The following is a 14,487-nucleotide window of genomic DNA, read 5'->3' as shown; positions in this document are numbered from 1 at the left end:
AGGGGCGGTCCTGGTCCGGTCCAATGGGCATTGCGGTTCGGCGCCTACCATCTTCATACGATGACGTCCTCTTCTTCAGGGGTGTCAAACTGCATTCCTCGAGGGCTGCAAACAATGCGTGTTTTCAAGATTTCCTTAGCATTGCACAAGGTGCTGCAATCGTGTGTAGGTGATTAAATTATCACCTGTGCAGTACAAGGAAATCCTGAAAACATGACCTGTTTGCAGCCCTCGAGGAATGCAGTTTGACACCCCTGCTCTTCTTTGCTTCCTGCTCCGACGCAGGCATACTTTGTCTGCCCTGTTGAGGGCAGAGCAAAGTACTGCAGTGAGCAGGCACTGGGCCTCTGACCTTTCCCGACACCTGCGCACTGCAGTACTTTGTCCTCAACAGGGCAGACAAAGTACGCCTGCGCAGGAGCCGTGGCAGGAAGCAAAGAGGACATCATCATATGAAGATGGGAGGCCCCGGACCGCGACACCAATCGGACCGCATCGGGACCGCCCCTGGGTGAGTATAATCTAACTTGTTTTTCTTTCCGGTTACATCGGGGGCCTATTTACAGCATTCTAGAATGCTGTAGATAAGCCCCTGATGGCAGTGGCCTTAGCTTATAGGCCTAAAATGGGGTGACAGATTCCCTTTAAGGTAATGAAGTACATTACATAAAATCCTAAATTATTTTGCTTTATTCTCTCTCCAACTTTTTGCTGTAGTGATCTTACAATGTCCAGTTTATGCTCTTTTAGAAGCAGCTTTCAACCACTGCTATGCATATCTGTGCACTGCATTTAATCTGTGTGCGCTCCTCTGCTTACCCTCCTTGGTACAGAGATGGCGAAAGTGACTTACACAGACCAAATGCACTACAGACAGATCTTCTTGGGCAGCAGTTAAAAGGAGCTTCTACAGGAGTAAAGGGCATTAACTGGGCATGGAAACAGCATAGTCCGTATACAATACAGCAATAAGGTGGTGGAATATATTGCAAAAATTCCTAATTTTGCAAAGGTGGAACAAAAAACTGTGTATATTTATATGCTCATGTGAGAGATGTCTTGATGCCGTTACATATAGCGTGGTTCTAGTTCTCCAGCGTTAATCACTCACATGAACGTTTTTCAAGATTGTAGTGATCTTTTTTTGTAATTAAAACTTCCAACTCCTAAATCTGCCTCCTCCCTCCTGGCCATTTTTGTTCTAAAAAATAACTAATATGGCTGTATTAACGTAAACTTAGGTTCTGTGAGCCCCATCGGGGACAGTGATCATAATGTATGTAAAGCGCTGCGTAATATGATAGCGCTATATAAAAATAAAGATTATTATTTATTATTACGTAGGTTTCGTCACCTGTGGGACAGTGGCTTCCAGATCAGGACTTAAGCCCCCCAGTCTAAACATCATGATTTTATAGTCCATATAATACAGCCACAATCATGGGACCATCAACATGGTGACTATCCCACCAATGAAGGCAGGATCCAGTGAGGTCAGGTGAAGCCGTTGTTTCCGGTGGCAGTAAGTGACCTCGCAGTAAGGTGTGTGTAGTGATGCTGTAGCAGCACGTAAATACTGGAGTGTAATCACTTCTGCTCTCCAGTATTACACTGCTGCTTTAGTAATGCTACTCTTCCCTGCATTTAAGAAAGGTTTACATCATAAAGTAGTACCCCACACCTCCTAGACCCTTCATACACAAGACACTGCTATTTCTACATATGGTATTCTTTGGGCACCTTACGCGCTAGACCCCCGGTCCGGCTGAAGATTCTGCTCTTGGTTTTTTCAATGTTACAATTTACTGTGTGTATACCAGAAAAGACACAAAGGGAGTGTCAGCAGTGACTGTTCAAACCAAGCACATGCGCATAGAGCACCCTTAGCAGAGCAGTTAATTGCACATACCCACTTACGTTTTTCTTTTTATATCCTCAAGCCTGTGTGTCATGAATTCAGAACTGTCAATCAAGAAGGACGGGGGGGCAGAGATGACCGCCAAGGGTATACACAGCACCCTCACTTGCTCTGAACAGTTGCTTTGTGCTGACAGACTGCCTTTAATACAGCAATAGCAGTGTATTCCCATCAGCCAGCAAGTCGCCAAAAACCTGTAGTAGTTTTTTTTTTTGTGTTACTGCCAAGGTGATGGGATTGTGAATGGTGAGGTATTAACCACTTAATGACCAGAAAATGGTTTTCTTTTGCTTCTTCTCAATTAAGCAGCCATACTTACTTTCTCAGTGACATGGCTTATTGAAGATTTATTTTAAGATTTTTATCATTTTCTGAAACTATTTTAGAGTATTTGTTACTATGTGATTTGCATATCCCTACCCCACCAAAGCAAATATAAAAAGAATGATTTGGCATTAGACATCTAACTTGTAGATTTTATATAATATGTGAAATAAAATGTATTTTTAACTCATGTTGACTTATATTTCTTACTTGGAGGTGTCCTGTGGTATCTGGCAACAAGACATTAGAAGCAGATCCTTTAAAGAGAGCCTGTCACATTCTATCATTTATAGATAGCATTGTATGCAATGGGAGGAGCTGAACAGCTTGATCCCCCTAAAACTTTGTCCACATAACTTTTTTTATTTTTACTTCATTTGGCAATAACTCTGGAATGTTTCAGCATATACCAGTGTTTTTGCGACACGTTGTACTTTATGATAATGGTAAATTTAGGCTGGCATGTCTTGCGTTTGTTAATAAAAATATCAGAAATTTGTCAAATAGTTTTTAAACACTGAGTGAACATTCCTTTATTCTAAATAGTCATATCACAGAAACAAGTTAGGGTACCGTCACACTATACGATTTACCTACGATCACGACCAGCGATATGACCTGGCCGTGATCGTAGGTAAATCGTAGTGTGGTCGCTGGGGAGCTGTCACACAGACTGCTCTCCAGCGACCAACGATGCCGTGGTACCCGGGTAACCAGGGTAAACATCGGGTTACTAAGCGCAGGACCGCGCTTAGTAACCCGATGTTTACCCTGGTTACCAGCGTAAAAAAAAACAAACAGCACATACTTACATTCCGGTGTCCGTCAGGTCCCTTGCCGTCTGCTTCCCGCACTCACTGACTGCCGGCCGTAAAGTGAAAGTGAAAGCACGTCACCGCTGTGCTCTGCTTTCACTTTACGGCCGGCAGTCACTGAGTGCGGGAAGCAGACGGCAAGGGACCTGACGGACACCGGAATGTAAGTATGTGCTGTTTTTTTTTTTTTTTAGTTTTACGCTTGTAACCAGGGTAAACATCTGGTTACTAAGCGCAGCCCTGCGCTTAGTAACCCGATGTTTACCCTGGTTACAAGCGAACGCATCGCTAGATCGCATCGCTAGATCGGTGTCACACACACCGATCTAGCAATGCCAGCGGGAGATCCAGCGACGAAAGAAAGTTCTAAACGATCTGCTACGACGTACGATTCTCAGCAGGATCCCTGATCGCTGCTGCGTGTCAGACACAGCGATATCGTAACGATATCGCTGGAACGTCACGAATCGTACCGTCGTAGCGATCGAAATGGCAGTGTGTGACGGTACCCTTAACGTTTACCTCATATCTGCTTTCGATCAACACTTTGTAAACTGTTCTTTTACATTATCTTGCGAAAGTATTCACCCACTTGGCATTTTTCTTGTTTTGCTACCTCACAACCTGGAATTAACTTTTTTTTTTTTGAGGGTTTGCATTAGTTCATATAATGAATATGCCTGCAACTGTGAACATTTGTTTTTATTGTGAAGCAAACAAATGGGACAAAATAACTGAAAACTTTATAGTGTTCATGACGATTAACCCCCCTAAAGTCAGTACTTTGCCGCAAAAGGAGGCTTTACGATTGAGCTTTCCACATCTTGCCACTTGAATTTTTGCCCATTCGTCAAGGCAAAACTGCTCCAGCTCCTTCAAGTAAGGTAGGCGTAAGTAAATACGGTCAATTTTTTACGGCTGTAATACGCAGTATTTGTCCCAAAACACTGTTCCGTATTCAATGCGAGGATGCGATTTTTACGCACAAATTTATCCGGGTGTCATCCGTATGGCTTCCGTACAGCGATTTTTAAAAATTTTTTTTTATTTATTTATTTTTTCTCTCTCGCAGGCTTGCAAAATGGACATATCATGGATCCATCGGCTCAAATATTCTTAAAAACAATATTTGTGTGTGTATGTATGTGTGTGTATGTATATATATGTATGTGTATATATATATATATATATATATATATATATATATATGTATGTATATGTGTGTGTGTGTGTGTATATATATGTATATATATAATTTTATACATATATGAGAAAAAAAGGAAAACAGCACACATAAAAAATGATAGAAAAAAGTGGGCTTTAATGCCTGGATATATATATATATATATTTTTTTTTTCAATTTAGCGCTAGATAGGAAAAGCCGGCAATTTAATTACCAGCTTTTCTGCTATCTCCTTCACTAGCCCGACAAGATATGAGACATGGTTTACATACAGTAAAACATCTCATATCCCTTCTTTTATTACATATTCCTCTTTAGTAATGTAAGAAGTGTCTTTGTGTCAAATTTGGGGTCTCTAGCTATTAAATTAAAGGGTTAAATCCCAGAAAAAATTGGTGTGGGCTCCTGCGCAATTTTCTCCGCCAGAGTGGTAAAGCCAGTGACTGAGGGCAGATATTAATAGCCTAGAGAGGGACCATGGTTATAGGACCCCCCCCCCGGCTAAAAACATCTGCCCCCAGCCACCCCAGAAAAGGCACATCTGTAAGATGTGCCTATTCTGGCACTTAGCCTCTCTCTTCCCACACCCCTGTAGCGGTAATGTGGTGGGAAATTATTCTGAAAAGTTCCCAGGCTTGAGTTCATCCAGCAGAGGGCGCATCACCGCGACTCGAGGTAACTACAGTACATTCCCCTGCATTCCATTCATTCACCAAGTTTTACAGTCGGGAGCACAGCTGCATTAGAGCTCCTGGGTGTAAAATGATTTAACCCCTTCAGATGGATTTACAGCGTGGGACAAGACTAACGACGGAAGGTATGGAATTTTGTTGTGTTTTTTTAACTTTGTTTCAGGTGACAAGAGTCTTCAGGTGGATTAAGAGTATAATAAAATATTAAAACACCCTGTTAAAATACTTTTTAATAAAGTGTGTTTTATTAACCATTTCGTACTATTTGATTAATATTGGATAGGTGTCATAATTGATGCCTCACCATTATTAACTTGGCTTAATCTCACCTTACAATAGCAAGGTGACCTTAATCCTTCGTTACCGCCATATCCCACTGCTACAGGGGAGTGGGAAGAGAGGCTAAGTGCCGGAATAGGCGCATCTTCCAGATGTGCCTTTTCTGGGGTGGCTGGGGGCAGATGTTTTTAGCCAGGAGGGGGCCAATAACTATGGTCCCTCTCTAGGCTATTATCTGCCCTCAGTCACTGGCTTTACCACTCCGGCGGAGAAAATTGTGCCGGAGCCCACACCAATTTTTCCCGGGATTTAACCCTTTAATTAGCTAGAGACCCCCAATTTGACAGACACTTCTTACATTACTAAAGAGGAATACGAGGGGCGATCCAAAATTAATGATAATCAATACTAAACACAATGAATATAGTCAAAAAATAAATTTATTTTTCTACATAGTCTCCTAACAAGTCTCTACATTTAGTCCATCTCTTTTCTAAACTTAGAATTCCCTTCGAAAAAAATTCTTAATCTTGACCCTCAAAAAAATCCCCAACAGCGGTTATCACGTCGCTATTGTCAATTTTCTTGCCCCGGAGGTGTTCCTTGAGCCGAGGAAAGAGAAATAAGTCACTGGGGGCTAGATCTGGTGCATAGGTGGGGTGTTCCACCAGTTCAAAGCCCGCTTCTTGAATGGTAGCCATGGCAACAGCAGCTTGGTGAAACACTCCAGCCCGCAGTTTGCCGCACCTTTTCTCCTTGATAGCGTCCCGCAATCTTCTTATTTGTTCTGCGTAGTAGGAGCCCGTAATAGTGGCTCCCTTCTCCAAATAGTCCACCATAATAATTCCTTCAGCGTCCCAAAAAACGGACGCCATAACCTTCCCTGCTGAGCTTGACACTTTGAATTTCTTCGGCGTCGGTTCGTCGGCTCGTTTCCATGTCATCGATTGTTGTTTAGTTTCGGGATCAAAGTGGTGGATCCAGGTCTCGTCCATGGTCAAAAAACGTGACAAAATATTTTCCTTGTCTGCTTGGAATTTTTCGAGATTTGCTATTGAAATGTCAACTCGTTTCTTCTTTTGTTCGTCGGTTAACATTTTTGGCACCCAACGCGCGGAGACCTTTCTCATATGCAATTCTTTTGCAAGGATTCTTTGAATACTGCCATATGAGATCCCTGGGACCTCAGCTACATGCCTGATAGTCACTCTTCGATCTGCCAATACAACTTCTTCAACTTTTTTCACGTTTTCTTCATTGAGGGACGTGGATGGGCGTCCTTCACGATGTTCATTTTCCGTCGATGTTCTTCCCAGCTTAAATTCCTTGGCCCAGCGTGCAACTGTGGAATATGGAGGAGAAGAGTCCCCCAATGTTTCCACCAAGTCGCTGTGTATGTCTTTGGTAGTCATTTTTTTCAAGCAGAGGTATTTGATGACAGCTCTGAGCTCGTTTTTTTCCATTTTGATGTTCACTCCTCGGCAGTTCATATTCAAATGAATGTAGCTCCCGGGAATCGTGGTCTATTTAAGTAATTTTTTTTTCCTGGACTAGTGGGTACCTAAGAGAGAAGAAAACATTTTATTTTAATTTCTGTGTGCAATAGAAATAACCGATTATCATTACTTTTGGATCGCCCCTCGTATGTAATAAAAGAAGGGATATGAGATAGTTTACTGTATGTAAACCATGTCTCATATCCTGTCGGGTTTGTGAAAGAGATAGGAAAAGCCGGCAATTGAATTACCGGCTTTTCTGCCATCTAGCGCTGAAATATATATATATATATATATATACATGTACACTCATACTCACACCCTGTCTCCACCCAGCTCGGCACGCTCATTGCTATCTAATTAACGCTGCTGGTGATTAAACTAAAGTAAATAATGACAACATTCAATAGCGCTTACACAGGTGGTAAATTAACTTAAAATGAAGTAAATAATAATAATCAAAAAATCTGAATAATACTAATAATACATTTTATTCAGTGTAAAATCAAAAACAAACTGGATTCAGTAAGATGTGCATTTTTTATTCATTCCAGCATCTAAACAAATTTCATAACGAAACATAAATTAAGTTAAAATTTCTCTGTAAACACAATTAAATGTATAGTCATTTGCAAAGATCTTTCCTTGACTTCTACCAGGTACAATTTAATGTGTGGGGACCGGATTGTGTGTGGTAATATGGTGGTGGGGGGGGGGGGGGGCGGGATTGTGTGGTGGGGGGGGGGGGGGCGGGATTGTGTGGTGGGGGGCGGGATTATGTGTGGTGGGGGGCGGGATTATGTGTGGTGATGGGCGGGAATGTGTGTGGTAATGGGGTGGGATTATGTGATGGGGTGGGGGAGCAAGATTATGGGTAGTGATGGGGTGGGAGGCGGGATTGTGTGTGGTAATTGGGTGGGATTATGTGTGGTGGGGGGTGGGATCATGTTTTGGAATAGGGTGGGGGGCGGGATTGTGTGTGATAATGAGGTGGGGGGTGAAGCTACTGTGCAGGGGGCGGGATTAGCGAGTAATCACGAATATATATATATATATATATATATATATATATATATATATATATATATATATATATATATATATATATATATATATATATATATATATATAATCTATACTATGTGTACACATTTATTCTACCTATTCTATTGTCATTGTGATTTTACTGTTCACCGCGCTGAATTGCCGGCTTTTCTATAGAACACCGCTGCGTATTTCTCGCAAGTCACACGCATGGTCCGTGTGTAATCCGTAATTTTCTCGCCCCATAGACTTTCATTGGCGTATTTTTTGCGCAATACGCTGACAAACGCAGCATGCTGTGATTTTCTACGCCCGTAACATACCGTATATTACGGATGCGTAATATACGGCAGATAGGAGCTGCCCCATAGAGAATCATTGGGCCGTGTCCAATGCTTATTTTCTGGATGTATTTTCTGCGCTCATACATCCGTAAAACTCGCTAGTGTGACGCCGGCCTTAGATGGTTTCTTCTGGTGAACGGCAATCTTCAAGTCTGACCACAGATTCTCTCAATTGGATTAAGGTCTAGGCTTTGAGTAGAGGTACCTTCACACTCAGCGACGCTGCAGCGATACCGACAACTATGTCGATCGCTGCAGCGTCGCTGTTTGGTCGCTGGAGAGCTGTCACACAGACAGCTCTCCAGCGACCAACGATCCCGAGGTCCCCGTTAAGCAAGGTAAACATCGGGTTACTAAGCGCAGGGCCGCGCTTAGTAACCCGATGTTTACCATGGTTACCAGCGTAAACGTTAAAAAAAACAAACACTACATACTTACCTTCCGCTGTCTGTCCTCCGGCGCTCTGCTTTCCTCTGCACTGTCAGCCGGAAAGCAGAGCGGTGACGTCACCGCTGTGCTTTCCGGCTGGCCGGCGCTGACACAGGATGCAGGAGGAGTGCAGAGAAGCAGAGCGCCGGGGACAGACAGCTGAAGGTAAGTATGTAGTGTTTATTTTTTTAACGTTTACGCTGGTAACCAGGGTAAACATCGGGTTACTAAGTGCGGCCCTGCGCTTAGTAACCCGATGTTTACCCTGGTTACCAGTGAAGACATGGCTGGATCGGCGTCACACACACCGATTCAGCGATGTCAGCGGGAGATCCAGCGACGAAATAAAGTTCTGGACTTTCCTCAGTGACCAATGATCTCCCAGCAGGGGCCTGATCGTTGGTCGCTGTCACACATAACGATTTCCTAAACGATATCGTTATGTGTGACGGTACCTTAGGTTACTCCAAAACACTTACGCATTTCCCATTCAAACCACTCAAGTATTGCTTTAGCCCCTTAATGATGGGGGTAATTTTTTGGTATGTGACGTGTCACTTTATGTAGTAATATCTCTGAAATGTTTCAACGTTTGATATTGAGATTTTTTGTGTGTGACAAATTATACTTTATGATAATGATATATTTAGGTTGATATGTTTTTGCTTTAACCCCTTTCTGCCATTGGATGTACTATTCCGTCCATGTGGGGTGGGCCCTACTTCCCATGGACGGAATAGTACGTCATAGTCGATTGGCTGCGCTCGTTCAAAGATGATCGCAGCGTTCCGGCGGCATAGGGAAGCATCACGCAGGGAGGGGGCTCCTTGCGTGTTTCCCTGAGACCCTCGGAGCAACGCTATGTGATTGCATTGCTCCGAGGGTCTCCTACCTCCTCCCTGCAGGCTCAGATCCAAAATCGGTCGGAGGATCTCATCTCGGCACCTAATGGCAGTCAGGCTACCTCTGGCAAGTACATAGAGGGCTGTACGGCCCTCCAAAGAAATTCCACTGCACACCATTACTGACCCACTGCCTGTCATGCTGAAGGATGTTGCAGGCAGCAGATCGCTCTCCACGGCATCTCCAGACTCTGTCACATGTGCTCAGTGTGAACCTGCCTTCATCTGTGAAGAGCACAGGGCGCCAGTGACAAATTTGCGAATCCTGGTGTTCTGTGGCAAATGCCAAGCATCTTGCACGGTGTTGGGCTGTAAGCCCAACCCCCATCTGTGGACGTCGGGCACTCAGACCATCCTCATGGAGTTGGTTTCTAACCATTTGTGCAAACACATTGACATTTGTGGCCTGCTGGAGGTCATTTTGCAGGGCTCTGGCAGTGTTCCTCCTTGCACAAAGGCTGATGTAACAGTCCTGCTGCTAGGTTGTTGCCCTCCTACGGCCCCCTCCACGTCTCCTGGTGTACTGGCCTGTCTCCTGGTAGCGCCTCTGAACACTACGCTGACAGACACAGCAAGCCTTCTTGCCACAGCTCAATGATGATCCTGGATGAGCTGCACTACCTGAGCCACTTGTGTGGGTTGTAGAGTCCGTCTGATGCTACCAGGAGTATGAAAGCACAACCAACATTCAAAAGTAACCAAAACATCAGCCGGAAAGCATTGGTACTGAGATGTGGTCTTTGGACCCCACCTGCAGAACCACTCCTTTATTGAGGGTGTCTTGATAATTGCCAATAATTTCCATCCGTTGTCTATTCCATTTGCACAACAGCATGTGAAATTGATTGTCAATCAGTGTTGCTTCCTATGTGGAAAATTTGATTTCACAGAAGTTTGGTTTACTTGGACGTATATTCTGTTGTTTAAGTGTTCCCTTTTTCTTCTTTTGAGCAGAGTGTGTGTATGTGTGTGTGTGTGTATATATATATATATATATATATATATATATATATATATATATATATATAAATAATTTTTATTTATATAGCGCCAACATATTCCGCAGCGCTTTACAAATTAGAGAGGGGACTTGTACAGACAATAGACATTACAGCATAACAGAAATACAGTTCAAAACAGATACCAGGAGGAATGAGGGCCCTGCTCGCAAGCTTACAAACTATGAGGAAAAGGGGAGACACGAGAGGTGGATGTGTACACATACACCAAGCCTGAGGTTTAGTAATGATCAGGTGTCAGCCAGATACCCTCATTAATAAAATGATAAAGAGTGAAATAAAAGAGAGAGACGTTCAGGACACCTCTCATCTAATCTGTCAACTACAAGATTTGACAATCCCTGAAAATACCTTACTTGTAATGATGGACGTTGCCTCATTATACACCTGCATAAGCCATACATTGGGCATTGAGGCGGTTTCGTTCTTCTTGAACCAGCAAATTACAGGTGACCGCAGACATCAGTCTTTTATTGTGGACCTGTTATCCTTTGTTTTGTCCAATAGTTATTTTGTTTTTGACAGGTGTTCAATAACAAATTTCCGGCACTGCAATGGGCGCCCACTGAGCTCCTTCCTATGCCAACCTTTTTATGGGCTGGTGGGAGGAGACACAGGTGTGCCCGTTGCGTGCCTTCAAAACCAACGTATTCCGTTGGTTCCGTTACATTGATGACCTTCTGGTCCTATGGACTGGGTCGGAGGCTGAATGCAAGGAATTTATCACCATGGTTAATGGTAATACGTTCAATATTTCTTTGACAGCCACTCTCTCTACAACATCGGTAACATTTTTGGATCTCAAAGTAATGAAAGTTGGCTGCCAGATTCAAACTAAAATTCACCGTAAGGCAACTGCGACAAACAATCTGCTCCACTTTTCCAGCTTTCACCCTCAGCATCTGCGAAACAACCTTCCCAAAGGACAGTTTCTAAGGGTAAGGCGAAATTGTAGTTCTGATGTTGATTTCCGTGAAGGAGCACGTGACTTAAAGGGAACCTGTCACCCCGTTTTTTGAGATTGAGATATAAATACTGTTAAATAGGGCCTGCGCTGTGCGTTACTATAGTGTATGTAGTGTACCCTGATTCCCCACCTATGCTGAGAAATACATTACCAAAGTCGCCGTTTTCGCCTGTCAATCAGGCTGGTCAGGTCAGATGCAAACTCGGCTTTGGGAAAATGGCCGCCGCGATCTCTTCTGCGCACGCGCGGCATCCCGCGGCCATATTCCTGAAGCCCCGTGCAGCAGAGCACGCTATCTGCGCACGCGCGGCCCCAGGAAGATGGCCGCCCCTACCGATGAAAGGGATGACAGCGCAGATCGCGCGCTGTGTCTTCACGTGCCCACAGTGGATTAGTCACTTCAACATGCGCACACCACTACGCCACCAACGTAAAGCTGAGGAAGAAACAGCGCTGTGAACACGCCCACCCGACCTGACCAGCCTGATTGACAGGCGAAAACGGCGACTTTGGTAATGTATTTCTCAGCATAGGTGGGGAATCAGGGTACACTACATACACTATAGTAACGCACAGCGCAGGCCCTATTTAACAGTATTTATATCTCAATCTCAAAAAAACGGGGTGACAGGTTCCCTTTAATGGCTCGTCTGTGTGAGCGTGAGCGAGGGTACCCTCACAAAATCATATCACGTGCTTTTGAGAACTCTCGGTGCATTGATAGACAGGTTCTTCAACCCAGGGTTTGGGATGAGATGTCATCCACTAATTTAATAACTGTATATAATAACCAGTGGCAGGACATCTATAGTATTTTGAGGAAACATTGGGGCATTTTGCTAAATGAGCCAAAACTCAGACCCCATTTATCTGATGCACCCAAGATTATCGCTAGAAAAGCCAGAAATCTTAAAGATTGCCTCGAGACTGGGTGACAGGGAGCCGTCTAAAGGGATCTTTTCCCTGCAGCAACTGTAATGTGTGTCCCTATATGATTGCCACCAATATATTAATGCTCTCAGTTTTTCCAGAAAGGATCGAAACGAGGATATACTCCAACTGCCGATCCAGGAATGTGATCTACTTACTTATCTGTTCGTGCCCGAAGACATATGTTGGACAGACGAGCCAGGAGGTCAGACGAAGGGTTCAGCAGCATATATCAAACATTGGCAAGGCCAAAGGGGACAAGGAGAAGGGTAAACCTACCTCATCAGTGGCATCCCATTTTTTGGAAAACCATGACAGTAGATATCACAACATGCGGGTCATGATTGTGGATCAAGTGTTGAGCAGTATTCGTGGTGGTGACCAGACTAAGGAACTGTTACGCTGGATCTTTGACTTGAAAAGCATGTCACCTAATGGACTCAACGAGGAACTTTTTTTTTTTCTGGGTTCTACCATTTATCTGTATTATGTATTAGCCATTGTTGAATTTATTATGGTTTAGCCATCTTTGAATATGGTGTCCTACATTGGCCTAGGAATACAGACCGGAATCTGGCTAATTATATGAGGACATTGGATATGCTTTTTTTTTTTTTTTTCTATACTGAACTTTATACTTGCGATTTGCCGAGTTATTTTGGTTGTATTTACACTCATGTTGTGTAGGGTCTGTAATATCATAATATCACAGTACCATACTTCATGATTATTCAAAACCAACAATATTAACTTTTTTGTGCCAGCGTTTTGTGCATACGTGGTTCTTATCCGTGTTGATATATGGATAATTTATGTCCTATTTTTTAACTATAGCAGCAATTGATTAAATCAGTCCTTGGAGACTTTTCTAGCTAAGGCCTGGAAGGCTCTGCATTTGTTAAACAACTGACATCTATGATTTTTGGATGTCGTTTATATCCTATCCTCTTATGAATATAATCACTGCAAATCTGTTGGAAGCTACTAAGTGGGATATATCTGATCTGTCTGACATACTATTATACGGAGTTGTGGTATATGTTAATTTTCACACTCTATGCACAATATGCTTAAATGTTAATTTTCTGTTTGGGGTAAGGTCATGATCTTTGGCAAGCAGGAGCTTTTCTATTGCTTTGTTATATACAAATTTTGTTGTCTTGTCAATTTCTCCTTGCATGTTTAAAAGATCATGACTTTACTCATGTGTTTCTCCCCTTTTGTATATATCTGTATGTATTTACTCACTCTGTTTGCGTTGGATATGTGACTATTAGATAATGTGGGTAGCATTGATAGTTCAGCTCTATGTGCGCATGGAAAGCGTTTATAATTATTGCGCTGCCTTCAGTATAATATTGTGCATTGCGCGTGCGCCGGTATTCTTTCCTACGCATGTGCAGCAGTGATTGTCAATCAACTATAAGCGGTTCGGCGTGTGCTGTATTTTTAATCTGACGCATGCGCAGCACCCATTCAACACAACTTTATTGTACGGTCCGGGTTTTGGACACTCACAAGATGGCCAAGGCTGCATGGGGCTCCATGTGCACAACCTCTGGAGGTTCTTTATGCAGGTGAACGCTTTTAATCATTATGAGGGATGTATATATAATTGTGAAGGACGCCCAACACAACATGCTCTTCTCTTCCCTGAGGAAGCTGCGATTTGGGTGGCGATACGCAAGGGAACCCATCCCACATTTTGTCTCCCTGCTCCACATGACTATGCAGCATTCTTTGGACTGTTGGCATGAGGGCGTCTTGGTTTGAGGATCGGTTTCTCTTATTTTTTAGTTCCCTCTCCTCCTGTCCCTCCCCACAGTTCTAACTTATTTCTGTCATGTGTTTGATGCTTTGAGTTGCCAAGTACTATTGCGCTAGAATTATGCACCTTATTTTGGGTCTGTATGGTACTGTGACATTGACATCATCATGCATATTGCATAATGGGGCTCTAATCATTTGCACTTTGTAACAATATTACATTGACATCTTTATTGTGGGCAACATGTGTTTTGTGGGCTGTCATTGCTCCTGTACTAGGGCATGACATGTATATAGGTATTCAGTGCATATTTGCAATTTTTAAGTGTTTTTAAACAATTTTTGTGTTTTGTTCTTCACATGTTCTCTCTTGAGGT

The 14,487-nt window shown here is 43.1% G+C and overlaps 1 long non-coding RNA gene across 1 annotated transcript in view; it reads left to right on the top strand.

Moving 5' to 3' along the window:
- The window catches only part of LOC138661945 (uncharacterized), a 47,835-nt gene extending 33,348 nt beyond the window's left edge, over positions 1–14,487 (top strand). Inside the window, exons 2-3 of the long non-coding RNA XR_011317985.1 lie at positions 11,212–11,384; positions 12,445–14,487. This is a non-coding gene — a long non-coding RNA (uncharacterized lncRNA). The remainder of the gene's footprint in view (positions 1–11,211; positions 11,385–12,444) is intronic.

The sequence above is a fragment of the Ranitomeya imitator genome, chromosome 2 (assembly GCF_032444005.1).
Source record: "Ranitomeya imitator isolate aRanImi1 chromosome 2, aRanImi1.pri, whole genome shotgun sequence".
NCBI classification, from domain to species: Eukaryota; Metazoa; Chordata; class Amphibia; order Anura; family Dendrobatidae; genus Ranitomeya; species Ranitomeya imitator.
This window is presented reverse-complemented; position numbering and strand designations above follow the sequence as displayed.